This window comes from Cebus imitator, unplaced genomic scaffold, assembly GCF_001604975.1.
Source record: "Cebus imitator isolate Cc_AM_T3 unplaced genomic scaffold, Cebus_imitator-1.0 Scaffold566, whole genome shotgun sequence".
NCBI classification, from domain to species: domain Eukaryota; kingdom Metazoa; phylum Chordata; class Mammalia; order Primates; family Cebidae; genus Cebus; species Cebus imitator.
Window position 1 is genome coordinate 508,696 of NW_016107881.1, and position 17,237 is coordinate 525,932.

Sequence of the window (17,237 nt, forward strand, 5' to 3'; positions counted from 1 at the left end):
CACATCATATCTCCTCTCTTGGACTATAATCTCTTTGAAAGTAATGACATGTCTTTTTCATATCCACCCCACTCCCCTTCCATTTCCACATATTTACTCACTAAATGCTGATGGAATGAATGAATGAATAAATACATAAATTTAAAGAGTGTGGAGACACTTTGTTAATTGTCTGTGGAGATATAAAAACCTCAAGAGGAGGGGAACATACTGGTACTAAGAAATTTATAACTTCTGTGAAAAGACAAAGCGACCTAAGGATGGTCTGACAAATGACACATCCTCTAATACAAATTAAATACCTAAGTGCTGAGGAGGAATTAGATGTGGTGGAATCTAAGGGTTCTTTTGACAGTAAAACTTTGAACAAGCACTCTGTGTCTCATACTCCAGGGACAGAAAACCATCCATTTCTAGTCCTGTCTAGGCTTTCTAGTCTTCTTGTCCCCACTGTCATCTCCAGTATAAAATGGAAATACGTGACAGCTGATATTTGCTTTTTGTGTGTATTTTGATAATAAAATACTTGCATTGGCAGTTGAGGTGCTATGCAGGAAATGCCATTTGACCCTATCTTCCATTTCAGTTACCTATGTTTGTTTATGACTCAGCCCTAGTTCTAGGGCTCTGTTCTCATGATAATTAGACTCTTTCTAGATTACATTCTTCTTCTTCTAATAATAATTTATATACATTTTTATGCTACATCTTTAAGTGTTATGCGTATGAAAGATAGATTTTCTCCATAATAAAGGGAAAAGTTTAAAATGTAAACATCATTTAAACGCATGTGGTATGTAATGAGATAAAGGAAATTATCTGTTTGTTTGGCTTGGTTTTTGATCTTTTGAACACAAAAGGCCTTGTGAGGGTCACATTCCTTCACAATTTTTTCTTAACTCTGAGCCCCTCCTCACTGTCTGTCTGGATTCAGGCTCTCTGGAACAGGACATTACATTTAAATAACCTCATCTTCCTCTTTATTGTTCTTTTGGTCTCTGATCATTTCTGCCAGAGTAAGATTCCTGAAATATCATTTTCATTATACCTTACCTTCTCTGCTTAAATACCTACTGGGGTACCTCATTCATTATAGTATGACATCCAATCTTGACAGCCTGGCCCATTGCCTGCCTCACTCTACCCACTCTAGCCTACCTGCCAACTCCACTCCCATGTCAGCACTCCACTCTAGCTAGAGTTTGTTTACTCTGCCTGAGGATAACTTGCTTCTCAAATCTTATCCACCCATCAAAGCACAGCTGCAGCTCCACCTCTCATCCCCACAGATTCCTGGGCATAAGTCATAATTTATGTTCAACATGTCACTATTCCATAGTGTAGCATGGTTTGGATCAGGGGAAGAGTTAGTAACAAAAAAGAAACCAGGCAGCAGAGGGGAGCAACTGTGATAAATCAAATGGGAAACCTCTGCTCCTGGCTTAAAGGAAGTGATGCTGGAATTTGTGATTCTGCTCCCCAGCTGAAGAGAAGAGGGGAATGGCTGAATCTACTATCAAAATGTATCTAGGGAAATTTATTTTAACAAAATCTATAGAATAAAATATTATTAAAACTAAACAGTAAATTTAAAGAGAACAATGTTTCATTTGACAGTTTATGGTGGGATTTGACCCTTCTAGAGTTAATGAGTTGAATTTCGGTATCTTTATCTAAGAAGCATAGATTTAATTCTTTCTTCTTTCACAGATTTTTAGAAAACTCCTTTAGCATGTTATATTGCATTGAATTTCTTTGTTTTCCTGTAAGGTCAAGGATCTGATGCAGAATATACATTTTCTCAAGCTCATGCAGAGCATTCTCCAGGATAGGTCATATGTTAGGCTACAAATCAAGTCCTAATAAATTCAAGAAGGTTGGACTTATGTCAAGTATCTTTTCTTACTGCAGTGGTATGAAAGCAAAAATCAGTAACAGGAGGAAAATTTAAAAATTCACAGTTTCATGGAAATTAACAATCTCCTGAACAACCAATGGGTCAGAGAATAAATAAAAAAGGAAATAAAAAGTATCTTGAGATGAATGAAAATGGGAACACAACATATAAAAATGTCTGGGATGCAGCAAAAGCAGTTTTAAGAGGAAAGTGTTATAAACACATTAAGAAAAAAATAAAAATCTCATATAACCCAATTTTATACCTAAAGGAACTATAAGGCAAAGGACAAACTAGACCCAGGTTTAGCAAAAGGAAAGAATTAATCAAGATAGGAGCAGAAATAAATGAAACAGAAAATGAAAAACAATAGAAAAAATTAACAAAAAGAAGAGTGTTTTTTTTTTTGAGAAGATCAACATAATTGACAAATCTTTACTCAATTAGCCAAAAAAATGATGGCAGACACAAATAAAATTATAAATGGAAGAGGAAATATTATGGCTGATACTACAGAAATATAAGAGACCCCTATGAACAATTATATGCTAATAAATCAGATAACTTACTCTTCTGGATGAATTTCTAGAACATACAGCCTACCAAGACTGAATCATTAAGACACAGAATATATGAACACATCAATACTGTGTAAGAAGATTGAATCAATCATCAAAACCCTCTTAACAGAGAAGTCTAAAATCAGATGACTTCACTGGTGAATTCTCCGAAACACTAAGAATTAATGCCAATCTTTCTCAAACTCTTCCAAAAAATTGAAGAAGGAACATTTCCAAACTCATTTTACAAGGCCAGCATTACGCTGATACCTAAAGCCATAAAAGGACACCACAAGAAAAGAAAATGACATGTTAGTATCCCTAATTTGGGTGAACACAGACACCCAAATTCTCAACAAATTACTAGCAAACAAAATTGAACAACACATTAAAAGGATCATACACCATGATCAAGTGGGATTTATTCTTGGGATGCAAGTTTGGTTCCATACACAAATCAATAAATGTTATGTACCACATTAACTAAATGAAGGGTAAAATCATATGATCATCTCAATAGATGCAGAAAAAGCGTTGGATAAAATTAAACATCCTTTTATGATTAAAGACTCTGAACAAATTAGTATAGAACAAACGTAACATAACAGGGCAGGCCCACAGCTAACGTTACACTCAATGGTGAAAACCAAAAGCTTTCCTTCTACGACCAGGAACAAGAAGACAGAAATAGAAAAAAATCCTCAAGTTTATATGGAACCAAAAAAGACCCCAAATATCCAAAGAAATCTTGAGAAAGAAGAACAATGATTAATGCATTACCCTTCCAAACTCCAAACAATATTATTATACAAAGCTGTAATAATCAATACAATAATAGTATGAGCATTAAAACAGACACATACCCCAGTGCAACAGAATAGAGAGCCCAGAAATAAACTCACACATATATGATCAACTAATATTTGACAAAGGTGCCAAGAACACAAAATGGGGAAAGGATAGTTTTTCAATACATCGTACTGGGAAGACCACATATCTACATACAAAAGAATGAAATTGGGCCCTTATCTTAGACAACTCACAAAAAGTAACTTGAATGGATTAAAAACCTAAATGTAAGACCTGCAAGTTTCTAGAAAAAATAAAACAGGGAAAAACTCCTTGACGTAGGTATTGACAATGATTTTTCAAATATGACACAAAAAGCACTGGCGACAAAAGCAAAAATAAATCAATGGGAGTACATCTAACTAACAAGCTTCTGCACAGCAAAGGAAACAATATAATGAAAACGCAGCATTTGGAGTGAGAGAAAATATTTGCAAATTATGTATCTGATAGAGTTAATATCCCAAACATATAGGAAACTTGTATATCTCAATAACAAAGAAACAAAAGAGAAAGACAGAAAAAAATAAAGAAAAGAAGAAATTATTCTATTAAAAATGAGCAAAAAACCTCAATAGACCTTTTCCCGAAGAAGGCATACAAATGGTCAACACGTACATGAAAAGGTGCTCAACAGCACTAATCGTCAGAGAAATGCAAATCAAAGCCACAACGAGATATCGCCTCATACCTGTTAAGATGGTTGTTATTAAAAAACGCAAGAGATAACTGTTGACAAAGATGTGTAGAAAAGGGAACCCCTGGCACTGTTAGTGGAATGTAAATTGGTACAGCCATTTTGGAAAATGGTATGAAAGTTCTTCACAAAATTAAAAATAGAACTCTGATATGATCCAGTAATCTCACTTCTTATGTACCTGAAGGAAAAATATTAGTATGTTGGGGAGATGTCTGCAGTCCCATGTTCGTTGCAGCATTATTCAAAATGAAGACGTGGAAACAACATAAATGTCCATTGATGAATGAATGGATTAAAAATGTATCTACAATGAAATATTACTCAGCCAGAAAAGAAGGAAATTCTGCCATTTTCAACAGAATGGATAATCATGCTAAGTGAAATGAACCACATGGAGAAAGATGAATACTGCATGATTTCACTTATATGTAGAATCTAAGAAAATTAAACTCATAGAAACAGAGAATGATAGTGGTCGGGGCCCAGAGGGCGAAGGAAATAAGGAGATGTTGATCAAAAGGGTACAAACTTTCAGTTATAAGATGGATGAGTTCTGGGGATCTGATGCAGAGCATGGTAACTATAGTTAATAATATTGTATTGCACACTTGAAAGTTGCTAAGAATAATCTTAAGCTTTCGCACCAAACACACACAAAAGGTAATGATATGAGGTAACAAATGTGTTAACAAACTTGTTTGTGGTATTCATTTCATAATGTATACATATATTAAATTTATGGTGCTGTATACCATAAATGTATACAATTTTATCTGTCAGTTATACTGCAGTGAAGCTTGGGGAAAAGGTTCTGATGTATATTGTTTAATATAGTTTATATTATTTTAGTTTTCCTCATTTTTACCATACTTGACTTAGAAGATGCACAGTTGCTTAACTTGGTGGAGGGCCTTTAAGTTTCAATTTCTTTCTACAAAATTACAAATTGGATAGAGCTCCTTTTTCAGTGTGCAGAAGGTGGGTAATATGCCTGCCAATCTGTTGGCCTAGTTCTAGGACACTGCCAAGAGCAGCTTGGGCAGTCCATCCTTTGTTCAAACACAGAATAAAGCAGTGGAAGACCAAACAAAGCTGCAACAAGGGGTTGGAGCAGGTGGCACCACCTGTACCCATCTAATTCAAACCCATTTAATCTGCCACTTATATGTGAAAAATCAGAGAGTGAGTCAGAGCATCAGTGAAAGGATCAAAGTGATTCTGGCTCATGCCTGAAACCCATCATGGAAGATGACTGCCATTAAATTAGTGCTACTGGTTCTAGAAATCCAGGTTTTTACCCAGTGGGCTAGAGCTATTTCTATACTATCTATGCAAGTTGGGATATACTTAAAAGCATTCACAGCCGTGGATGTCATGACAGAAAAGAACTTAATTAAATACTTATTTTAATTAGTTATTACCTGTTTAAAATCTTCAGTGCAATGAAAATGCTTGCAAGTCTTTAAGACTTCACCTTTGGATCTACAAAAGGAATGGGTTGTAGATTTCATGGTTTGGGAACAATTCTTTCCATATGGAATCCTATAGGAGATTCCTTATAGAGTTACACTGAAGGAAGCTCAGCCCTGGGTCCTTCGTGCTGATTCCCTTCCAGCTGCACATCACCCTGACAGCTAATGAGATGTCGACTGTGGTTACTTTTCTGTGAGAAAAATGAGTAAACCAAATCCCAGGAACATTTTTGTAACTTTTTTGGTGGGTGGAGTGGATTAAGAGAAGGCCTATGACATTTCAAACCACATTTGAGGCATATTTTAAAAACTTCCCATGTTTCTGCTTTATGAAACATATCAGATAATTTATAGGTATAAAAGATTTTTTACCAGAATATTTTTTTGAGCTAAATACAATTAAAAATGTGGATAAAAGATTAAAAAAACACAATAAATAATAGATTAAACTGTAAATGAATCAAATTATAAAATAATGAGGGAAATTCTTGTGAATAAATACTTTAAAATTGATTTTGGGAAGGTGATAATTCATACCATTCTTTAAAATGAAGGAAGAAATGGCCAAAATATTTAAAATTTTTAATAATTGAATTTTGATTCATCATTTACCTTCTAATTATTTATAGTATAAATGGGTATATTTACTGCTCAGTTCCTCTACCAAAATTATTCTCAACTCTGGAATGCGACCCAAGATTGATATAATTTTTCTTTTAGATATATTCTCCAACTTTTCTTGAAGTTTTTTAAAGCTTAATTCTTTAGAAACTATATGTAATTGAATTGAATTGAATAAACATATCTCAGGAGGGTTCTTTTCCAATGTTAAATATTTATGAGACTTGTCTAAAAATCATATTATACTTAGCTTTTATTAATATATATTATATAGATTTATTCTTGCTGTTTATTAATAAGGTAATAAATTAGAAATGAAATGGCAGCAAACATTTTTATTATTTGTAGGAGTTCAGGAATGTAGAAAATAATTTCTACTTAACATTCTCTTTGCAGTTTTATTTAGTTATGTTTTCTAGGTACTAAAATTTTTCAAGTTAGAAATAAACTTTATTTTTTGACTGCTGTTCAGTTACATTATCACAGGCACATGGTTTCCATCAGCCTCTCAGATTAGCAAAATATGTTGCATTATTGTCATTTAAAAATATGTTTAATTCTGACATTAGTTTACCTCTTACTCCTATGTTTGTTTTTGAGAAAACTCCCAGCAATTTCCAATGTGTGTAAGCCAAAGCCATTCTTTATAGTAAACAGGACTCCTGTTTGAGGGAAGCATCCCGAGAAGTAGGGGTTATTTTAATGGACATGCTGTATTACTTTAATCTAACCCTTTCACCATCTGTTCTTCCCGTAACAGTGAATGAAAAAAAAGAACATATTTTATGTTTCAGCATTACATTAGTAAAAAAAAAAAAAAAAGATAAAAGTGATTTAAAAGCATGCATATGTTCTTAGTGCAATGCAGTCTGCATCTGTGACTTTTTTTCTCATGGTTCAGACACAAATCAAGAGGAAAGCTGCTCATGCCTGATAGAGTGAAAGTTTTTCATGGAAAACAGGACTTTACCAGAAGAGGGTCTCTTTATATATTTTACAGCTATAAATGATAAAAACCTCAATGAGCTGCCAGAATAAAAATAGATAACTGTGACATCTATTGTTAGAACATCTGGCATTTTTCCTGGGCTGGGTGGTTGCTGCCACTTCCAGATGAATGCAGAGCACCTGTCTGGAACATGCTGTTGAACCAGGCATGAATCTTATGACCGTAATCAAAAGAAGAGTATCTTTGGGCGTACTTGTGGTAGGAAACTGTTTCAGTGATTAGAAGACATACCTAAGGGTGTGTCAAGATGGTTTACGGTGTGTAGAGTTGGAGAAAGTCCCCTTTGTAAAAACATGGTTGGGGACTTGAAATCTGTTACTACTTAGAGGGTAGGACACTATACTTACCTAAGTATAGTATATCTAAGTACTGACTGTGTAAAAAGCAAGAGTTCTGGAATTACGTGTCTCCTCTTAAAATTCATAATCATGTAACTTTGGGCAAAAAACTATTTTGAACCTTATTTGTTATGTCTGTAAAGAGACTAATAATATTTTTAAGATGTTGTTAGTATTTAATAAAACAATGTGGAATCTACATAGTGACTAATGCATAGCAAGTGTTTTATAATGGTAACTATTGTTGTTATGGGTATTAGTTAGCATAAGCAAATCATATATTAATTTGCTTCTTAGTAAATCACAATTCATTTCCTTTTTCCTAAATAACTTATCTACTAAAGGAAACAGTGATGTTTTCCTTCTTTGAACTCCTAAACTATATTGTTTTTCTCTCTATTCAGGTCTTTGCCTTTTCTAAATTGTATTAAAGTTATGTTCTGTTCATTATTTATATTCCTTTTAATGTGAACATCTTGAAGGTGGGGCTGTATTTCTTTCTATCACCTGGCATGCTGCCTTGCACATAGCAGGCACTCAACAAATATTTGAATGTTAGAATGATTTTTGTAAATAGATCCCATTGGGTGCATATTAAGCCATAAGGGATGGTTCAAGCCTTTAACCTGATGAACTATCAGTCTCTTCTAGAAGGAATGATTTCGTTATAAACTGAATTCCAAAGGAGAGCTGGGGGACTGAGGATGTCATCTGAAATCTAGCTTTGGCAGTCATCTGAGCTCTCTGCTTGCCAGCCTCAGCCCCCTTTTGGTGGATGGCATTTGATTGCATGTTTCATGAGAACAAGGGCATCTGTCATCTGACTCATATTTTAATTTGCAAAATGAATGCTTGCTATGAAAATTAAAACTTTAGTATGGAATTAGGGTAAATTAAGGTGCGTAGTATTCAGAACAACAAAAAACTTTCTAAAAAAGAAGAGGTTTCAGTAAAATTAAAGATAGATTTTCACTGAACTGTCTTAATTGATTGGTATAATCTAATGAGAATAAAGAAATCATTCAGTTTTTTAGCTTTAAATATAGGAGAAAACATTGTTAGACAGTCTTGCTCTGTCACCCAGGCTGGGGTGCAGCGGCACTATCTCAACTCACTGCAACCTCTGCGTCCCAAGTTCAAGCAATTCTCCTGCCTCAGCCTCCCAAGTAGCTGGGACTACAGGCGTGTGCCATCAAGCATGGCTAATTTTTTTGCATTTTTAGTAGACACGGGGTTTCACTGTGTTAGCCAGGATGGTCTCAATCTTCTGACCTTGTGATCTGCCCGCCTCAGCCTCCCAAAGTGCTGGGATTACAGGCATGAGCCACTGTGGCCAGCCCATTGTTACCTTTCCAAAGGAAGAAGAGCAAATACTCAATAGCTCATAAAGCATGACTGTTTTACTTGAAAATAGTGTCAATACCAAAAAAGGCTAGGAGAACCATCCACAGGCTTGCATGAAACTTAATTGACCATGATTCTCCCTCCTCTCCACTCTTAAAACACTTCCTTAGGCTCTTCATCAAAGTGTAAATGATTAAAAACTGTTGGCACCAAACTACATGGCAGCTTCGAAAACTGGAGTATTTAGAAGAAAAGGCCCTACTGTTTAGATGACTGGCTAGTGGCCTGATTCGTTTCTGCAGCTGGGAATATTGATTTTTTTAAAAATCCTTTAACATATATATCTTATCTTTTATCTGCCTATGTTACTGAAAACATGGTTTTCTAGACAACACAGTCTATGGCAGAAAATAATTTTTATAAGATGGTAAACATTTCTGTTTACCTAAGTGACAGTGATTAAGGACCTTTATATGACACATACATATCTGTACCATTTGTACTTTTTAGTGCTGTTATACGTATTGTTTATATGATTCTCACTGAAATCCTATAAAGTAGTCTGTTCCTGTTCTACAAATGGGAAAACCAAGGCCCAAGAAAAGTGATCCTTTGTACAAGTCATACCAAATGACAGTAGATCAGGATATACCTATGTTTGAATCCAAGGTTGGTTTGTACTGAAATCCCTAGTTGATAACTTTGTATTTTCCTATGCACAATATTATCAGAAATAAAAACAAAGATATTTAAAGAAATAAGAGCTTTATTAAAACAAATTTCCATTTCTTCAGAAAAATTTTGTGTTAAGAAATGGCTTTGTCTGAAATGATTCTATAGAAATAAGGCATAAGTTTACTGTAAGAGATTTTTCTGATTTTCAAATATTTATTTAAAAATGATTACATACTTTAAGAAAAGTTGCAAGAATAGTATATTCTTGTATACTAGGCTCACCAGTACTTAACATTTTGCCGCATTTGCTTTATCATTTTCTTCTCTTTCCCCTTCCTCTTTCCTCATCATTATTTATTTTTTTGAACCATTATAAAGTAGGTTATATATCTCATGCCTCTACCCAAACCTTAATACATTGATGTGTATTTCCTGAGGACAAGGATATTCTCTTATATAACCACAGCACAATTATCAATATAAGAATATTTAATATTAATAATATGTTTTTATCTAATCTTACAAGTGTAAGATATAAGATTTCTCCAGTAATGTTCTTAATAGGATTTGTTATTTTCTCTCTAGTACAGGACTCAGTCTAGGAGTCTATATTGTATTTAATTTTCATGTCTCTTTCATCTCCTTTAATCTGAATAGTTCTTTAGACTTGGTTTTTCTTTCATGTTATTGGCGTTTTTGAAAAACATAGCCGTTATTTTACAGAATGTTTTTCAATTTGAGTTTGTGTGCTGCTTCTTTGTGGTTGGATTCTGGTTATACATGATCTACTGGAATACTTCATAAGTGAGGTTGTGTCTTCAGAGTGTCTGTCACATTCAGAGGCACATGATGTCCATCTGTTCTGAGTTGGCTGATAATGTTAATTTTGATCACCTGGTCAATGTGTCATTTGGTTTCTCTACTGTAAACTGTTTTTTTCCCCTTCTAATTAAAAAGCAATCTGTGGGGAAACTTTTAAGTCCATAAAAATAGCCTATTTCTCATTAGTTTTTACCCTAGATTTATCATCCAGGATCATCTGTGCCCAGATAAATTTTTATTGAGGTGATTGCGAAATGTTTATTTTCTAACTCAACTACTCCCTCCATATTTATCAGTTGGCACTCTACTGTAAGGAAGATTCCTCTGTGTTTCCCCACTTATTAATCAGTTTAGACCCATGGATTTATTTGGTGGGTTACGATTTATTCATTATTGTCATTTACTTTTGCTTAAGTTTTTCTGTATTTGGCCAGAGGGAATTCCTTCAAGCTGGCTCCTGTGTTGTTTTGACATGTCCTTATCATTCCTATGTAGAGCTATCTAAAGCTCTGTATCCCATAGGATTAGATATGTAGTTTTTACCGTTTTTTACCTCTAAAATTCTGTATTTAATTTGCGTAATTTGTGTTTGTGTTTGCCTATTTTCCCCAAGCGTTTATTTAAAAGTTTTTTTTTTTTTCAGGTTGAAGAGTTTTATTTTTAATTTTGTTTTTAATTTCCATGTTTTATTCATTGTGATCAGAGTGTTGTTTATATTTCTACTTCATGAAATTTACTGAAGTTTTCTTTACGACCTAATATTTGCTCGATTTTGATAATTGGGCATCTACATCAAGAAGTTTCCTTCTTTATTATCAGTATGTCAAGTGATACATAACCATACAATTCAACTGATTGGTTTTCTTTTTTTTTTTTTTTTAAGTCTTCTGTAGTCTTTATTATTTTTAAAATTTACTTACTCTGTTACTGAGGGGTATGTTAGTCTTTTATTTGTCAGGATGTTTCTATATCTCCTTTGTATCTCCTGTGGTTCCTGCGTCATATAGATGGCATTGCAATGTTATTTGATGCATAAATATTCATAACAGTTACATCTTCATTGTAAATTCTGGCTTTTAGCAACATAAAATGTCTTTTGTTTTGTTTGTTTTATTTAACGCTTTTTTAAAAACCTGAATTCTACCTTGCTTGGTTTTACAATCCCAACTCTTGGTTTCTTATTGTTGACATTTGCCTTGTTTATGTTTGCCTTTTCCTTTATTTTTAGCCTTTTGAAACACTGTGCTTCAGGCATGTCACATGATCAATATAGAATTGGGTTTTGCTCTATAAATTATCAGAAAATCCTTTTTAAAAATTGATGATTTAAACCAATCCACATTAATTGATGAGGTTGATATGTTTGAGTCAATGCTGTCATATTATTTAATATTTACTGTATGCATTATGCTGTATTTAATGTGTTTTCCAGATTTGTCTATTTTTGTTTTTAATCAAATTCTTAATTTTGATATACTTCTAGATTAAAATGCAGTTATCACAGAAAGTACCTATTTATTCTTTATCTGGTTTCCCCAGTGGTAACATCTTGCAAAGTTGTAGTACAATATCACAACCAGGATATTGCATTGTTACTATCAACATACAAAACAATTTCACTACCACAGGGATCCCTCATGTTGCCCTTTATGACAACATCTACTTTTCTCCTGCTCCTGCTTTTGTCATTAACCCCTAGCAAACACTAATCTGTTCTTCATATCTGTAATTTTGTCATTACAAGAATATTGTATAAATGGAATTATATTGCCTTTGGAATTGACTTTTTCACCCAGCATAATTCACTAGGGATTCATTCATGTTGGTGCATGTATCAATAGTTCATTCTTTTCTATTGTTAAGTAATAGTGCATGGTATGAATATAGCATATTTTGTTTAAACATTCATCTTTTGAAGGAAATCTGGGTTGTTTCCAGTTTTTGGTTATTAAAAATAAAGCTATAACAACTCAGTAACAACACCACCACCAACAAAAGCAACTCAATTCAAAAATGGGAAAAGGACTTTAATAGACATTTTTCCAAAGTTTTACAAATGACCAATACACCTGTGGAAGGATGCTCAACATCACTAATCATTAGGGAAATGCAAATTAAAACTGCAAAGAGATACCATCTCACACACATAAGAATGGCTACTACGTATGCACACATACACATAAACAAGTGTTGGTGAGGATGTAGACAAATTGGAACCCTGTGTACTATTGATGGAAATGTAAAATGGTACAGCTTCTATGAAAAACAGCATGGCAGGTCCTCAAAGAATTCAAAATAGAATTATCATATGATATAGCGATCCCATTTCTGGTTATGTACAGTAAAGGATTAAAAACAAAGTCTCAAAGACATATTTGTACACCCATGTTCATAGTAGCTTCATAGCCAAAAGATAGAAGTTACCCAAGTGTCATCAATGGGTGAATGGATAAACAAATTGTGGTATATACAATGGAATACTCTCTAGTTTTTAAAAAGATGGAAATCTTGACACCTGTTTCAACATGGAAAACCTTGAAAACATAATGCTAAGTGAAATAAACAAGTCACAAAAAGACAAATACTTTATGAACTTGCTTTGTGAGGTACCTAGAATAGTCAAAGTAATAGAGACAAGTAGAATAGTGGTTTTCAGAAACTGGAGGGAAGAAGGAATGGGGAGTTATTGTTTAATGGGTACAGAGTTCAGTTTTGTAAAATGAAGAGTTCTGGAAATGAATGGTGCTGACAGTTGCATGGCACCATGAATGTACTTAGTGCCACTGAACTATATACTTAAAAATGGATGATAGTAAATTTTCCTTACGTATATTTTGCCATGTTGAAAAAAAATGGAACAATTAAAGAGGACTTGGAAGTGAAGGGAAGTAGCTGCTATAAATATTCCTGTGCAAGTTTTATATGAATATAGTTTTTATTCCTCTGGGATAAATGTCCAGGACTACATATGGTAATAGCACATTTAGTTTTTAAGAAGCTGCCAAACTGTTTTCTAGAATAGATACATACACCATTTTATATTCCCACCAGCATTGTATGAGTGATCCAGTTTTCTTATATGTTTGCCAGCAATGAGTGTTGTCATTATTTTTCATTTTAACCAGCCTGATAGGTATATTGCGATATTTCATTGTGGTTTTAATTTGTGTCTTCCTAGTCACTAATGATGTTGAATATCTTTTCATATGATTATTTGCCATCTGTATATCCCACCCAGTGAAGTGCTGCTTCATATCTTTTGCCCTTTTTTGTTGTTCTTGTTGTTGCATTTTGGGAGTTCTGTATATATTCTAGAGGCTAGTCATTTGTTATGTATGTAGTTAGTAAATGCTTTATCTCTGCTTGTAGTTTGTCTTTTCATTCTCTTAACACGGTCTTTTTTGAAGCAAAAGTTTTTAATTTTGCTCTAGCTCAATTTATCTTTTTTTTCTTTTATGGATTGTGTTTTTCTTGTTAAGTCTAAAAACTTCTTACCTGGCCCTAGATCTTGAAGATTTTCTTTTATGTTATTTTCTAAAAGCTTTATAATTGTATGGTTTACATTTAAGTCTGTGAACCTTTTGAGTTATTTTTTATATAAGCTGTGACACTTAAGATTTATTTGGTTTTTGCCTGTGAATGTCCAATTATGTTACCACCATTTGTTGAGAAGTTTATCTTTCCTTCACTGAATTGTCAAAAATCAGTTCAGCATATTTGAAGTTTGTCACATTTTCTGCTTCCAAGTAATGCTGATAATACGGGTCATGTGTGACTTAATTTGTGCTTCTTCATGACCTTAGAGGTTTTGAGGGTGGAATGTGTGGACAGATCCAGATTACAGTGGCTGCCATTACCCTTTAAACTCAGGAGCCTGTACAATGTATTAATTTATTGACCAAAAGGCATCATGCAATTCCTAATAAAATTGTGCAATAATGGGATACTTGGAGGGAAAACTGGCATTGTAGTAAAATTATAATTTACACAATAGATTTCTTTTTATAATGATGACAATAAAGATGTGTGGACTTGAATTATAGTTCTCAGTAATTATTTTCTCACAATAACTGAGATGTAGGGACAGGAACAGGAATCATATATTTCAACACTAAAAAGGATTACACTGTACAGAGTATTAGAACTGAAAGACAAGTTAGATAAAGTTTAATCGAACTCACTATCAAATTTTTATGTGCCATTCATTCATTGCATTGCACACGCTACATATATTGGCTGGCTGCCTTCCTCTCTTTCTGCCTTCTCTTTTCTCAAATATTTAATAAACACCTGAAATATTTTGGATTAAGTAATGTGGTTGTAGTGTCCTCAACAGAGTTTACATCAAGTACAGTTCATTTTAAAGGGATGAACTTGGCTCAGAGGTTTGATGGTGCCCACTGGTACAAGTTTATAGGCCTTGAAAACAAAAGTTTACTGCAAAGCTTTTCCTCTGTATCTCCTAAGCAGTGTGAGGTCCTGGTACCACCTAACTTCCACCTGCTTGAATATCTCAGGACAATTCACTTGCTATTGCTGTAGTTTCCTGCCTATTGTCAAGAGGCTTATCCTTCAAATTATTCTTTGGGTGCTCTTGAAATATATACCTCCTGTATGCCCAGGTTGTCTCTTGTTGAATTTTCATTGTGATTGAAGGACAGAATGTTCTTCTCTGCTGCGCCCATAGCACTTTCCCATACACACTCAGGAAAAGCTTTTCCCCCTCTCAACAGGGCTCAAAAGTCTTGACTGGAGTGCCTCAGAAATAGACCTGGTTTATACCTTTATAAAAACAAGCAGAGTCTAGGCAACTCCTCGCTTGGAATAACACTAATGGTTTGAGTTTCTCTGAGGCAAGCACATGGATGGTACTCTCAAGAAGCACATGTCTAGCACTTGGAAGCGCCAGCCCTGCTTTGTGGAAAGTGGAGGTGGTATCTTGTGAAAAGAGAGTCTGGCGTTTACTGGGAGAAGAGGCTGATGGCATGTGGAAGGCATGGTATAGGAACTGAGCCCAGGATGTCTTGAATTCTCCTACACTATAACCCTGCAGAGAGAGAAGGTGAATTTTCTATTTTTTTCTTGATGGAATATGCTGATAGTCCATATGTGCATGTAGAAAATAATTAAAATAACAATCAGAAATAGCAAAGGAAGTATCTCAACCTGGAATTTGCACAGGATTCTGTTCTGAGCATGCTGGCTTACTTTGAAGGTTCCCCAGAGGAACCTGTGTAGTTCATCTCTCTGTCTCCAAGAGCCCTCGGCCAGTTGCCTCTTTGTACTGAAATGGCAAGAGCCAGGATTCTTCTTCTGGCTCAGAGTTGGACTAGTGGGAAGGAGAAAGTTTGTTTTGTCTGTGAAGTTCTCATCATGGGTGAAACTTTCTCAACTAGCACGCAACAAGGTTAACAACAGTGGAACCTAGAAATTTTTCTTCTTTCTCCACACGCCACACACGCCCACCCCTGTTTATTCTGGGCTAAGAAATAAAAGTCTAAAAGGGACTTGTATTTTGGTTCCTGGGACTGTTAAACAGTTTCTGCCCCTTCTCTGCAAACCTCCCTAATATTGGATCTTTTTTTCTCTCCTTTCTTCCTTAATAGTGTTTTATCTGAAATGTAAAATATTGGTTTTGAGCGCAGGCTTTGAGACTAGATAGTGCCTAGTGAGGTGAGGTGTGAGGTGGCTTTGGCATCTTATTAAAACTTGTAGTAATGTCCTTTTTTTATCTATAAAATGGAGCTGCATTATGTTCAGGTGGTTGCGAGAACTAAGTGGCAAAATGTATATGGAATGATTAGCATATTGCCAGACACATAGTAAGCTCTCAATAAATGGCATCCATCATTATTATAGTAGGTAATCTCTTTACAGTACCTAGAATTGTTTGGCATTAGGCAACCAAAAACTGGTAAAAATTATTATTAGATTCCGGATTTTAGTGGCTTGTGAGGGCCTTCAAACTGAGCATACTTCCTACGGAGATCTATCAAGTGTTTTATGTTTTCTTTCAAAATCTGACCAAATAGTCTGGTAGTAGATACGCTATTTAATTCTAACAAGGTACAGCAATGCCTCTGGCTTGTTGTTTTCTAGAGACCCCTATGCATATTTCAAGTTTTACCTTCGAAAGCAAGAGGCACATCCTAGTGAATAGGCCCAACTCTCATATGGGACAAGACTTCTTAAGAGTTACATGGCATGGCCATATGCGGTGGCTCACGCCTGTAATCCCGAGGTGGGCAGATCACCTGAGGTTGGGAGTTCGAGACCAGCCTGACCAATATGGAGAAACCCCATCTCTACTAAAAAATAAATACAGAATTAGCCAGGTGTGGTGGCACATGCCTGTAATCCCAGCTACTTGGGAGGCTGAGGCAGGAGAATTGCTTGAACCCCTGAGGTGGAGGTTGCAATGAGCTGAGATCATGCCGTTGCACTCCAGCTTGGACAACAACAGCAAAGCTCTGTCTCAAAAAATAAAAAGAAAGAAAGAAGAAGAGGTACATGGCAATTGAACTGGGTAAGCACTTATTAATTATTCTGCCATCTATCCAGCATGGCCTTCAGAGAGTTAACAGTCAAGTATGAAGATTAAGTTTCAGGACATTGGTGCCTTAAACCTTAGGTTTTTGTTTGTCTGTTTTAATTAAGAAAAAATGTAAGCTGGGGTTGTGGCTCATACCTGTAATCTCAGCACTTTGGGAGGCTTAGGTGGGAGAATTGCTTGAGCTCCAGAGTTCAAGACCAGCCTGGGCAACAAGGTCAGACCCTGTCTCTACAAAATAATTTAAAAATTAGTTGCGTGTGGTTGTGCATCTTTGATCCCACCTACTTAGGAGGCTGAGATGGGAGGATTGCTCGAGCCCAGTAGATAGAGACTGCAGTGAGCCGTGATCATGCCGCTGACTCCAGCCTGGGGGACAGAGCCAGACCCTGTCAAAAAA

General features: G+C 35.0%; 1 protein-coding gene across 1 annotated transcript in view; it reads left to right on the forward strand.

Moving 5' to 3' along the window:
- SIM1 (SIM bHLH transcription factor 1) overlaps window positions 1–17,237 on the forward strand; it is a 77,328-nt gene that overhangs the window by 55,416 nt on the left and 4,675 nt on the right. The window lies entirely within an intron of this gene.